Raw genomic sequence first — 14463 nt, 5'->3', positions numbered from 1 at the left:
GTTTAGCTTCCGCAAGGGACACTCCAGAGGGTGGGGCGTGCGTGAATTTTGTGGGGTACCTAGCCTAGGACTGGGGTCCTTTGGCGGCCGGCGCCTCCCGTCTGTAACTCGCCCGGGAACCTGTACTCCCCGTGGTTGCCAGACTTCGGCAGCACCTGGAGCTCGGAAAAGACCCCCAGGCCCCTGCCGACTCTGGTGGAGCTGAGCGCAGGGAAATCAGGGGATTCCTTCCACTCTCCAGGGGCTTGCCCGCCCTCTTTCCCTCCCATCTCCTTCGGCCTCGAGCCTTCTGGCTCCGACAATGGGCTCCTCTGTGCGGCCAGGGGAGGGCGGAGGCGGGGGGGATAGGCGGAATTAGGGAGCTGGGAAGGCTTGGGGTGGGGGGTGGGGGTGAACATCGTGACGGAAGGGGAGCAGGGTCTTCGGATCAAATCCTCCTGCAGGGGTGTGCACTTTGGCAGACGTTTTCTGAATTCTTTCCTCCCTGCCCCTTCCCCTCTGCATCATGTCTCTCCATTTTCGGCTGGCGGAGGGAAGGCATCAGACACCCCGCCCCTCTCCCCGAGTCAGATCCCATGATTCGAAAGACCCTTCCTTCTTATGGGGGTGGCGATACAAGTCTCCCAAGGTCGCTAGGGCTCAAGGCGGTGAGGATGGTTATCTGGCGCAGCAGACAAAGAGGGGTAGTCTAGTTAAAGTTCTAGTCTCACCCATCCTCCACTGCGTCTGGATGTGAAATGAAGCCCCTGCGAGGGTTTCCCAGGAGAGCAGGGGAGGCTTAGGCATAGACGGGAGGTGCTTTTGTTCCTCCTGCGAGCGGCCGAAGGGAAGCCCTGTAGGGGGTGGGGGTGGGGGGCGGCACTCCCCAAGGGTGGACGTTTGAGAGGAGATCGGAAAGCTAAATAGTCCCCAGAGAGGGGCGTGAAGGCATGTGCCACTGCGGTTGGGCGCTGACGTTTGCAAAACGTCCTGCCAGTGGGTGCAGCACCTGTGAGGCCAGGAGGCTGGAGCCTCTGGGCAGTGGTTGGAACCGCTGGAGAGGAGGGCGTCGCCTAGGTGATGAGCTCTTCTTTCACTACCTCTGAAAGCTAAACTCCATCCTTTCTCCACTCCACTGGGTCTGGAAAAGAAGAGAAATTGTTGATTCTTCTTGGAGGCAAGAAGATCCCTCTGCTCCATGGTGTCAAAGAAAAAAAAAAAAAAATCGAGGGCAAGCAAACTTTAGTGATAATGTTCCCAGCAGAGTTAGAGGTAGGGAGCTGGAGTTCATTTCCACCACTGGGTTATGGGCCCTGAAGTCAAGGAGACTCTCTGGCTTCCTTGTAATTAGTGCTGGGGAACTGGGAGAGTGAGATTTTGCTACCCCCTGGTGTCCACTTTATAAATGCTGCCCAGTAGCTGGTTACAGAGGCCAACACTTAGGAAACTTTTGTAGAGAATATATTATAAACCTTATTCACTTGTTTCAAATCCAACGGACCCATTTCCAGTGTTGGGAAAGAGTCTGAACTTTCCCTTACCGGGTCTTACCTTCCTTATACTCAAGCAGTTGTCTGGGAAACATTTGGTAGAATCCAAGTTTCCCACAATTAGGAAGTGGACATAAATTGAGCTGGCTCTGGGAGTTCATGCACTCCTGGAAAAAATAAAAAAAGGGTGGATCATTTTTTTCTATGGAAAAAGGGGAGCCATTGAAATTTTTTGAGCCTGCAGGGTGATGGAGTTTAGTTGCAAGTTCTGGGATCCAGTTACTCCTTTCCAGAATTTTTTTTTTTTTTTTTTTTTAGTGTTTATTTCTGAGAGAAAGAGAGAGAGAGAGAGAGAGAGAGAGAGAGAGAGAGAGAGATCGTGAATAGGGGAGGGGCAGAGAGAGATGAAGACACAGAATCCAAAGCAGGCTCCAGGCTCTGAGCTGTCAGCACAGAGCCCAACACGGGGCTTGAACTCAGGAGCTGTGAGATCATAACCTGAGCTGAAGTTTGATGCTCACCCAACAGAGCCACCCAGGTGCCCCTAGGAGTTGTTTTAATCTGTACTAAATGAGAAAGATTTTATTTTAGTAAGTAAAGTGAATTTCCTTATAATGGTTAAATACACTTTCTGCAAGAATGCAGGCTGTCACCTACAGTGTGAATGCGTGTGGTATGCATGTGTGTGCAATAGAATGTATGTTGATGAGTATGTTTTGGGGAGATGTGAAGGGGACAGATGATATGGGAGGAATTGGAAGTCTGGAACAGCCCAGGCTTTGAAGCCTTCTCTTGTATTCACAAACAGTTCTCATCATATTTCACCAATTTCAAATTCCTTGGAGGTTACCAAACTCCCATTTTATAGATGAACTTCTGGCTTATTGAAGTTAAATAAATTTGCTGGAAGGTGCACAGTAAGTAGGAAAGCCAGGATTTGAGCCCACGCAGTCTGACTCCAGAGTCTTCACTCTCAAACACTAGGTTACAGGGTTTCGTCTAAACTGTCAGAGTCCAGAAAAGAAGCATATTGAACACTACATCACCTTTTCTATCATCTAACCAGCATATTAGAAGATGTTTATTTTTGTAATAGCCAGTGCTGAAAGAGCGTCTAAAAGTGACAGACACATCTCTGTGGGTCAGAGAATAAAAATCCTTTTTTCCTATCTGTTCTAGAATAAGCAATAGTTAAAATAATCCCCAAGAAATTTCCAAAATGTTTTTTGTAGGGAAGTAGTGTTATCGAAACATGAGAGAAAGTGGAAGAAACGTTTGTTTCTGTAATGCTTATTACCCACTTTCTGTGCCCCAAGAGATGTAATTGGCATTCTAGGTAGGCTTGGGACCATAGGCTCCACTCTTTGTCCACTGGGAGTGGACTCTTTGTCCACTGGGAGTGACCAGGGCCCTGCTTTGGTCCCGGGCTTCCAGACAAGGGGGAACTGATGAAGGACCACAAACGGGAATTGTAGAGACAGGAAGGGACAGGCTTGAGAGAACATGTTTTTGTTACCTGTGCCTTCCAAGAAAACTGGAGCCAAGCCTTAGTTATTTTAGGGTAAGAAATCTGTGTAGTATACAGTACATGTTAATACTGTTTTTTGTTTAATTCTCCCTTAGTTTTGGCTTTATTTTATTGGTAATATTCCTTTAAAAATGTACAACTTACTTTCTCTGAGCTAGGTGTCATCAAAGTCCACACCACCACCATCTTGTCTGTGCTGGTGAATTAGTTTCCATAATGGTTAACGTTCTGTACTCTTACTTCCTGAAAAGCCATTCTCTGCAACCCCTCACCCAGAGCATCTTCTAAAAACTCCAGTCAGATACCCTCAACCCCTTCTAATGGCTTCCAGTTTGCATATGGATCATTTCCTGCCTATCTCTCTGAGTGACCCTCCAGCCCTAGTGGCCTTCTTCCAGTTTTTTAAACATGCCTTGCTTATTCCTAATTTGGGGTCTTCTTATTCTCTTTTTCTTCCACCTGGAGACTTCTTTTCACAGTTCTAGGGGGCTGGCTCTCATCCTTTGGGATTTTACTAAAGTGTTGGATTTTCAAATCTCTTCCATGACCACCTGGTCTAAAGTGGTCTTTCACCCATCGTCCCTTCCAATGATGTTATTTTGTTTTGTTTTCTTCACGGTATTTATCTCTTTTTGATTATGTATGTATTTATATATGTCCTGTCTCTCATAATAGGTCCACCAGCTCCACCATGTATCATTTGAAAGTAAGTTCCTTAAAGATAAGGACCTTTGTCTATTTTGTCTCTGCTGTATCCTAGATAGTGTCTGACTAGATCCCAAGAGATATTACGAATCCAGGTGAAAATGGTAAGGGGAGGGGCGCCTGGGTGGCGCAGTCGGTTAAGCGTCCGACTTCAGCCAGGTCACGATCTCGCGGTCCATGAGTTCGAGCCCCGCGTCGGGCTCTGGGCTGATGGCTCAGAGCCTGGAGCCTGTTTCCGATTCTGTGTCTCCCTCTCTCTCTCTGCCCCTCCCCCGTTCATGCTCTGTCTCTCTCTGTCCCAAAAATAAATAAACGTTGAAAAAAAAAATTAAAAAAAAAAAGAAAATGGTAAGGGGAGCAGAAAGACCCACAGAACAGGAACAGCAGTGGGAAGAAGAGAGAGGTGAAAACCATGCCCAAGTGGTGCCTGAGGCCTGGAGTCTGTTGCTTAGCTCTCCTTTCTCCCTGGATTTGTCCCTTACAAGTTCTTTGTTTGGTGGTCAATGTTTACAAGTGGAAAATACACAGGAGACAGAATTAAAGCCAAATGTGGGATGCAGCCGCTATGGAAAACATCATGGAGGTTTCCCCCCAAATTAAAAATAGAATTACCATAGGGTCCAGCAATTCCATTTCTGGGTATTTATCTGAAGAAAACAAAAACATGAATTTGAAAAGATATCTGTGCCCCTATGTTTGTTGTAGTGTTATTCATAATAGCCAAGGTATGGAAACAACCTAAGAGTTCATTGATGGATGAATAAATAAAGGAAACGTGGTGTGTGTGTGTGTGTGTGTGTGTGTGTGTGTGTGTGTGTATTTGTATGAATATTATTCAGCCATAAAAAGTGAAATCTTGCCATTTGCTACATGAGTGGATCTTGGGGGAATTATGCTATGTGAAGCAAGTCTGAAAAAGACAAATACCATATGATCTCACTTATATGTGGAATCTAAAAAAACAGAAAACAAAACACCACACACACACATACACACACACGCACACACACAAACACAAGCACACAGAGAACACACTGGTGGTTGCCAGAGGAGGAGGGTGGGCAAAATGGGGGCAGGGGGTCAAAAAGTACAAACTTCCAAATATAAAATAAATAAGTCGTGGAGATATAATGTACATACAGCATGGTGACCATTGTTAATAATATTGTATATTTGAAAGTTGCTAAGAGCAAATCTTAAAAGTTCTCACCATAAGAAGGGCACCTGGGTGGCTCAGTTGGTTAAGCGTTCAGCTCTTGATTTTGCCTCAGGTCATGATCTTGTGATTTGAGAGTTGAAGCCTCATGTCACGCTCTGTGCTGACAGTGTAGACGGAGCCTGCTTGGGATTCTCTCTCTCTCTCTGTCCCTCCCCTGCTTACACTGTCACTCTCTCACTCAAAATAAATAATTACACGTAAAATTTTTTTTAATTAAAAAAATTTTGTACAAGTTCTCATCACAAGAAAAAAATTTTGTAAGTATGTGTGGTGGCTGTTGTTAACTAGGCTTGTGGTGATCATTTTGCAATAAATATGAATTATGTTGTATACCTGACACTACTATAATTATGATTTGGTTATAAAAACAAAAAACAGGGGTGCCTGGATGGCTCAGTTGGTTGAATGTCCGACTTCGGTTCAGGTCATGATCTTAGGGTTAATGAGTTTGAGCCCTGCTTCGGGCTCTGTGATGAGAACTCAAGAGCCTGGAGCCTGGTTCGGATTCTCTGTCTCCCTTTCTCTGTGCCTCCCCAACTCGTGTTCTGTAGCTCTCAAAAATAAATAAATGTTAAAAAAATAAATAAAATAAAAAAACAAAAAACAAATGTGGAATGTCTTCTGGGTCACATGTAGGCTCACTGAGCTAGGTGAATCTGGAGGAAGCATGGCTTGGAGAGGATGTTCTGGAAGGCTCCCAAATTCACTTATGGCCTTTTTTGATGAACAAAGCCAGAGACTGTTTTATATAGTTGTAGTTCATTTGAAAGTACAGTTTTAGGGGCACCTGGGTGGCTCAATCAGTTGAGCGTCAGACTTCGGCTTATGTCATAATCTTGTGGTTCATGAGTTTGAGCCCTGCATCGGGCTCGGTGCTGACAGCTTGGAGCCTGGAGCCTGTTTCAGGTTCTGTATCTCCCTGTCTCTATGCCCCTCCCCTGCTTGTGTTCTCTGTCTCTCTCTCTCTCTCAAAAATAAACATTAAAAAAAGTTTAAGTACAGTTTTAGGGGTACTCTTGATTTCAGCTCAGGTCCTGATCTCAGTTTGTCTGCTCAAGCCTCATATCAGTCTCTGAGCTGACGGCGTGCGGAGCCTGCTTGGGATTCTGTCTCCTTCTCTGTCCCTCCCCTGCTTGCTCTCTGTCTCACTCAAAGTAAATAAAAATAAACTTTAAAAATATTTCCAAATGAAAAAAAATAGTTGTATATTCTGATTTCTTCACACAGCATTGCCTGTACACATTTCCCTGCATCAGTATGATTTTTGTGTTTGTCTTCAGTCAGAGTGATGACTTTTGCTGCTTCAGTTAGAGCACTATGTAGTTGCCAGTCATTTATTTAAGTCACTCTCAATTTTAGGACTTTGTATTATTTCTAACTTTTCTCTGTTACACAAAGTGTAAACAGATGTGCACCCATTTACTCCTCCCCACTTGGGGTTATTTCTATTGAGCATATCTTATGGATATTATTGGAACTAGTGGATCACAAAGGGGAAGCCATTTTATAGCTCTTGTTATTGTCTAGTGAGCCAATATTTGGAGGGCAAGGGTCGTGAAACTCCCTTAAAATATTTCAGAGGTTGGGTGTGAAGAACAATTGGGTTTATTGTGTAGGGCTCACAGTGACTGGGCATTGGCGAATTGCTGCAGCGACAGAGATGTAGATTAGTTTCTATATAGGACAATTTAAGATATTTAGAGCTGCCAGAAAATGGCACAGGCTGTCTCCACAGGTAGTAGATTCCTCCTCTCTGGAAAATGTTAAACATAATGAGAGTTTAAAAAAAATTTTGTTTTATAAGCTTTCCAGATTTGCAATCTGTATATTTTCCTAGCCCCATTCCTTTGCTCTGAAAACAAGTTTTGTTAAACAAACACTTATTAAGATCTAACGTGTGCCAGGTATATCTAGGGGCAGCCCGAACCCTCACTGGATGCCTCCCAGCAAAGTCCTCCAGGGGCAGGCAATCTGGGAATTACAACAGCATGAAATCATCCGTCCACCCCACCCCCAACTTCAGAACTGCTAAGCCGGTGAGTGCAGATTTCTCTCCAGTTCCTTAACATCTCCTTTCCTGTGCTCACTGACTACTTGTAGGCCTCTGCCCATATTCCACCCATTCTTAAGAGCCCTTTCTACAAAACTTTCTCTCTATGCCATGCCTCCAAACCCAGTACCTAACTGATTGATTCCAAGTAATTGTTACATTGTCTTTTTTTTTATTTCTGCCAAAAATATATCTGTATTTAAAATTGATATATATATATTTTTTTTAAGAAATGGGGAGTTTTTGTCCCCACAGTATCTCTAATTGGTGGAATATAGCACTCTTGATTCCGCTCATATAACTTCACCTCATCACCCTGAACATGATGGGTATTTTTTACACATACAAACTCTCTCTCTCTTCCAGGCAAGCAGCCTGATATATTGATGGAGCCAGTTGCTTAACAATCTGTTGTTGTTTTTTTTAAGTCCCCTACCTAGTAAAATGTAGTCTTCAAACTCCAAATTTGGCCAAGGAGGAAGAGCCCCAGTTGAGGATGAAGACTCAACCATAGTCTCTTGGGTGTTACTTTTTCTTGGAGATACTTTGCTGATGGCCTCTGCCAGCACCACACTGGCCTCAGGGGAGTCCTGCTCCCCTTTCTCAGTTTCTCCGGAATGCAAGTCAGCGGAGTGAGCCACTGGGAGGCAGCATGGGCAGAGGAGGGAGGGCACTGTGGAGAGATACAGTTCCAGGTTTTGTTCTGGTGCTGAAGCCGCCCGCTGTGGGTCTTGGGCCTGAGCCTGGGCCACTGCATCGTCAGTGACCACCCTCCCTTCGAAGTGTTCAGTAAGCCCAACAAACATGGGAACACCAGAAAACACAATTACCAAAGCTCACGGTTCACCGTATAGATGAAAACAGTGTAGAAAATGGACTGGTCCTGTAGTGTCAGTGTGAATTTTTAAAATGTCCTTTTGGTTCCCGGAAAGAAAATATTCAGAGGGCTACTCTGGCTTTTAAAAATTTATGTTCCCTGATGCCTGGATGGCTCAGTCATTTAAGCATCTGACTCTTGATTTCGGCTCAGGTCATGATCTCACGTTTTGTGAGATCAAGCCCCATGGTGGGCTCTGTGCTGACAGTGAGGAGCCTGCTTGGGGTTCTCTGTCTCCCCTCTTTCTCTACCCCTCCCCTGCTCATGCTCTCTCTCTCAAAATAAGTAAACATTAAAAAAAATCATAAAAGGGGGTGCTGGGGTGGTTCAGTCAGTTGAGCGACCGACTCGGTTTTGGCTCAGGTTATGATCTCACGGTTTGTGAGTTTGAGCCCTGCCTGCATCGGGCTCTATGCTGACAGTGCAGAGCCTGCTTGGGATTCTCTCTCTCCCCTGCTGTGTGAGCCAACTGTCTCTCTCTTTAAGTAAATAAATAAACATTAAAAAATAATAATAAAAGAAAATTTATGTTCCTTATATTAAAAATGCAAATCAGAAGCCCAGTTCTTCCTTAAGCTTTTATGTTTAATTTATAAACAAATATAATTTTTAAAAGGATTCTTCAATTTTATTTATTTATTTATTTATTTATTTATTTATTTATTTGAGAAAGAGGGCTGGAGTGAGTGTGGGGGAGAGAGAATCCCACGAGCAGAAAGAGAGGGAGAGAGAGAATCCCACTCAGGCGCTGTGCTGACAGTGTGGAGCAGGGCTTAATCTCATGAACCATGAAATCATGACCTGAGCTAAAATCAAAAGTTGGATGCTTAACCAACTGAGCCAGCCAGGTGCCCCACAAACATACATTTTGATAATCACTTCATATGCTTGTATTTGATGACTATTTATACATGTACTATTTATACATGTACTATACATGTACTATTTATACATGTAGTTAATAAGACTACTTTAAACATTAAAAAATATATTTTACACATTTAAAATATTCCCTGTTCTTATAAAGTAATTCAGTCATCTGGCAAACCAACAAGGCATTCCTGAATCCCTAAAACACTAAAATCTAAACAATTTATAAATATGGTGATTCAATTTTGTTTCCTTCAATGTTCTAAAACTAATTTTATTATTAATTTTTTTAATGTTTATTTATTTGAGACAGAGACACAGAGACAGAGCATGAGCGGGGGAGGGGCAGAGAGAGAGGGAGACACAGAATCCGTAGCAGGTTCCAGGATCTAATTGGTCAGCACAAAGCCTGATGCAGAGCTTGAACTCATGAACCATGAGATCATGACCTGAGCTGACGTCGGATCCCTAACTGACTGAGCCACCTAGGCACCCCTCCAAAACTAAATTTAAAGCAAAGTTCCACCTCAAATCACCCATCTAAACCAATTACACATTTTAAATTAGAATTGTAAGGCCAGTTTATTACTGTAATAGACTAAATTTTCTTAAATACTGCAAATACTTAAAATACCAAATATGCACAAATTACTTCATATAAACATATTAATGCTACGTGTTTGATTCTTTTAAATATTTCTATCCTTAATTTAAAAAGTTCTGCATGTTAAAACAAACTTACCTACTAAGAAGTAATTGTGTGGTCTTACATGGCTGGGGAGCCCCTTCTCAAGTGGCTTTTCGGAAACATGTTTTCAGTGGCCCAGCAGAGATTTTGTCCCAAGACTTTTGGGCAGCTTCTCAGGCCCCAAACTGACCCTCTGAGCCCTCCTTCATGGATGCTGTGTCATTACACTCTGAATGGGCCAGTTTCACAGTCAAAGGCCCCCAAGGTTCAAGTTACACTTCATCTAATTCTTCAACCTACACACGGAAGTCAGAAACTCCCACCCAGGTTGCTGTACAACTTGTTTGGATATAATTAATCTATTGAAGGATTTATTCTTTTCTGAATTCTTTCCACACTCTCCAGCTTCTGAGGACTCCACTCTTATAGATACTGAATGGTCAAATTTCTCCTAGTGTTGCCTGACTCTGGTTATAGCCTCCATGGTATGCCAGAAACATGTAACAGGGGATTTGTATTTAACAGAGAATGGGTTTGCTTAGTTGGGATGAATGAGGGAAGTGGGAGAAAAATGTTATAGAATCTATTTGAGTCATTGTACTTTCTGTTATTGTTTGATGATATTTCAAAGGTGGTGTTTTTATTTGCTTCTGAAGCTAGATAATGAATCCTTGATTGCAACAATTTATGTGTGTTTGTCTAACTCCAAATTACAGCTCCCCTCCAAAGCCATCATGTGTTGGGCACATGTTAGGAACCCAGGATATTTGGAAACAAACAAACAAACAAACAAACAAACAAACAAAGAGCTTTTGTGCCCTCTTAAGGCAGCACCTGGGATAAATGGTGAATTACCAGAGAAGGAAACAAGAATGAGTTGATACAGGTGTCTCTTAGATAAGGACCTTGAATGATTGAGTATGATGTTTCTACCAACCAAGACTGAGAGATTGCAGGAGGAGGGGCAAGTTTGGAAGCCAGGCAGATCATGAGCTCAGTTCTGAGTGTTTTTCTTTTTCTTTTTATTAAAAAAAATTTTTTTTAATGTTTATTTAGTTTTGAGAGAGACAGAGACAGAATGCAAGTGGGTTAGGGGCAGAGAGAGGGAGACACAGAATCCAAAGCAGGCTCCATCCAGGCTCTGGGCTGTCAGCACAGAGCCTGACGCGGAGCTCAAACTCACGAGCTGTGAAATCATGACCTGAGCTGAAGTCAGACACTCAACCGACTGAGCCACCCAGGCACCCCATGAGTGTTTTTCTTAAGATGCATACAGGACATTGAGGAGGCTAGTAACTGCAGCTAGATGGCTTTACATGTCTGGAACTTGGGAGATCAGGGAGAGAGGTAAGATTTTGGGAACAGGTAAGTGGCAGTTGAAGCCCTGGACGTGCATCAAGTTACTCAAGAGAGTGCTGTTGTGAGAAAAGAGAGCTAAGAATAGGACCCTGAAAAACACCATCATTTAAGGTGCAGACAGAGGAAGGAGAGCCTGCCCACGACACTGGGGAGATGCCAGATGGGCAGGAGAATGTTTTTCTCTCACTTCCAGTATGTCTTCCTTGGTCAAGAGCACAGGAGTGGCCAGATAGCGATGGTGATGGGCAAGGTACAGTATGGCAAGGCCATATTTGGGGTGGGCTAGCGTGGTGTGGTAGGTCACAGGGAGCTCTGCCTTAAATCTCTTTCTAGAAAGCAGGGAGGGGGACTGGGAGTCAGAATTGTTGGATTCTCTGCTTTCTCTGCCACTTCATGTTTCTCCAAACATCTTTGCTTGTTCTGAGCCATAATCTGTGTAGGAAAGTCTCTTTCAAAATGTGAGAAGGAAGCAGAGTTGGTAGAGGGAAGGAGGGAAGGAGAGAGGTTGGTTCTCTGTTGAGTGTTCATGTGTGTCGATGTGTTTGTGTATGTTGTCCACACACGTGCACATGTGTGAATGTGTCCCTGTGTATGTATATGTGTATGGATGTGTATGTCTTATATTAGTATTTATGTGTACATGTGTGTATAATGTGTGTTTTTCTCTTAAAAACAGGAAAAGTATAGAAGAGGAAGCATCCAGAAACTCTTATGCCAATTCAATAGAGTGATTTTATGTTAACTGAATCTAATAATAAGAAATTTGGTCTTGTGTTTTCTTTTTTTTTAAGTTTAGTTATTTTGAGGGAGGGAGAGAGCGGGGGAGAGGCAGAGATAGAGGGAGAGAGAGAATCCCAGGCAGTCTTTTTGCTCTCAGTGAGGAGCCCGAGGCAGGGCTCAAACTCACTGTGAGATCATGATCTGAGCCGAAGTCAGGAGTCAGATGCTGTTTTCTATATGTATATGTTCTATTTCATTTTTCTAGTAATTCACCTTATTGTATTTTATGAAAGCATGGGTCTGGCAGATTGCATACAAAACTGCTCCTTCATCACGGTTAGAGAAACACTAATTAGGACCAGATCAAGATTCTCGGAAGGTCCTGATTCTGAAATTCCCAAGGGAGAGAGACTCACTTCAGAAATCTGAGGTTCCTGCTCTGGGTCTTATCGGTGATCCATGAGGACGAACAAGGGGTCAGACCTCAGACCTGACTGGCATCTGGGGGCATTACCTGCTCTTCCTCCCCTCTGTCTCCTTTACGAGAGATGGGACCCCCAGGCAGGTCTCAGGTGGGTGGGAGACAGTCCCTGCTGGACGTCCCAGCCCGAGCCTGCTCAGGATGCTGCCCTCCCTCCTGCCTGCAGAACAGGTACAGCTGATGCCTGAAAGATAAGAAAGGGTTTCCAAACCTCAGTACTTTCCTGGGATAGTAACACACACTCGTGAGGAAGACCCGAATCTCTAATTGCAACAAAACCAGGCACCTTTGTCCAATACAGGGAACCCAGTGAAAATTCTCCTGCCTTTTTTCCTTGGATAATCTCCCCTGCCTTGGTCCCGCTGAACTGTCCAAACACAGCCCTTCCAAGGTCGGAACTTGGTTAGCATTTGTAATTTTATATTCCTTTTCTTTAAAAGGGTCTTCAACATTATGTATGCCCTGGGCCCCACAAAACCTGGATCCATCTTTGCTGAGGTTCTCAGTGCTTGACCCCTGAAGGGCCACGCGGTATCACACACAGGAAGCAAGATAAACAGTGAAGGGCCAAAGACAATGACGCCTCTTTCTGCATCATTGGGAGCATCCATAAAATCCCCTGTGCAATTAAGTGTGCGTGAAGTTGGGTGTGTGGGAGGGAAGTGGAATTTACAAAGAGGGTAAGGATTAGTAAAGAACTGGAGGGTGGAAATGTAGCAGCAATGTCCAGGGTCTGCAGAGCTTAGGGTGGGGCCTTGGGGGGGGGTGGACACTGGCTTTAGACAATATTATTGAAGTGCACAGTGACCAGTCGACACCAGCTGGAACCAGGCCGTCCTCCTGTTATGGAGAGACACGGGCCATGACGCAAGGAGTGGCCAGTTGCTTCTCTCTGTACAGCAGTCTGGGTACTTCCCTGAGGTGAGCTCACATGTAGTTAAGGACACAGGCCCTTGGCTCAGGTGGCAGTTTTCACAGCCCTTCTTGCAGGCTACAGTGGGGGGTCTGACAGGTGGCGGCCGATGAGGGAGCAGGAGGCAGGCAGAGGGGCCAAAGCACAAGCTAACACCCAATCCCCTCCCCAGGTGGGATCTGTGTGATATTCCTTGGACAAGGAACAAGAACAAAGGAAAGGGGTTTAAGTGCTTGCCATGGTGATGTGGGAAACTAAGGCAAGTGGAAAATTAAATTCCCTTACTGCCTACAGCCCACTGACAAGTCCTTGAAACCGGCAGAATGACCTCCCTCTAGGAGCTCAGCTGCCTCAAGGATGACACTTTGCTGGGGCAAAAGAGAACCTTAGCTTAACATTATCCCAACCTTGAGGATCCTTTAAGTCTACTTCCTTTATCTCAACTGTCCCAAGATATATGCTGGCAATCATACTCCAAGCTTATGCCCCCCCCCATTATACATCGATATATCATACCGATGTACATAAAGGGTCTCATGACTGAGGTTTTACTAAACGGTAATAAATGGCATTTCCCTAGCAATAGCTAGCCCCTCGAGGTCCTGGAAACCTTGCTTCCAAATTCCTTAGGTCTATCCCTGACCCCCCTCCCAACCTGAGGATATATAATGAGTTACCATCAGGACCCCCCAGTGCAGCTCTTCCTGCCCATGGGTCCTTTCCCCGTGCTTTAATAAAATCACCTTTTGCACCAAAGAAGTCTTCAAGAATTCTTTCTTGGCTGTCGGTTCTGGACCCCATGAACCCCCGTCGCCCCAAAACTTCATCAGCGGCCACACTGGAGAGGCTTCATGCAGGAAGGTGTTGAGGCCTTTGCAGTGTTTTGTGTACTTGTCGATGTTGCCCATTGTGGTGTTGCACCCCTGCTGCATGTGCTGAGTTTCAAACCACCGAGCTGCAGTCATGTCGCTGGGCTTGGCACTGACTGGGACCTCAGCTGGCCACAGCCCCAGGAGCAGCCGCAGATGGCATGATCCCCCTCTGGCTGCTGCCCTCTCTTAGGGGAGTAGTGGCATGGAGGAGGAGGAGGAGGAGGACACCATGCGGACAGCCTTGCTAGCCTTTCCAAGAATTTCATACCCCAGGGCAAGTATTGCAGACCTTCTACGGCAGACATTTAAGAACACCACTGGACTTTTATTGTTCAGTCTCCGCAGATAATGTGCCTTTTTATGCCCTCAATAAATACTGACATTGTTCATCCCTCTTAAGAGTTTTATGAGGCGAGTATGATTACGTTTTTAAATGTCTGAGAAAAGTTGAGAAAATCGCCCATCATCACACAACTAAAGAGTGTCAGACAATATTTTAATCAATGCCTCTCAGTTTCCAATGCCCCTATTCCTTCCATGTGCCCATGTTTCTTCTTTGAAACTCTGAGACATCAGACCACAGGGGAAACCAATCTTGGAAGAAAAATGGGCTAAGTAAGGGCCCACACCCCACTCTCCCAGGTTAGCTCAGGAGTTCCTGAAAGAGTCAGCATTAAGGCTGGGGAGTGAAGCTAATGCCTTTCTGTTCTTA

The sequence above is a fragment of the Leopardus geoffroyi genome, chromosome B3, assembly GCF_018350155.1.
Source record: "Leopardus geoffroyi isolate Oge1 chromosome B3, O.geoffroyi_Oge1_pat1.0, whole genome shotgun sequence".
NCBI classification, from domain to species: domain Eukaryota; kingdom Metazoa; phylum Chordata; class Mammalia; order Carnivora; family Felidae; genus Leopardus; species Leopardus geoffroyi.
The sequence above is the reverse complement of the archived record's forward strand: the minus strand, read 5'-3'. Positions refer to the sequence as shown.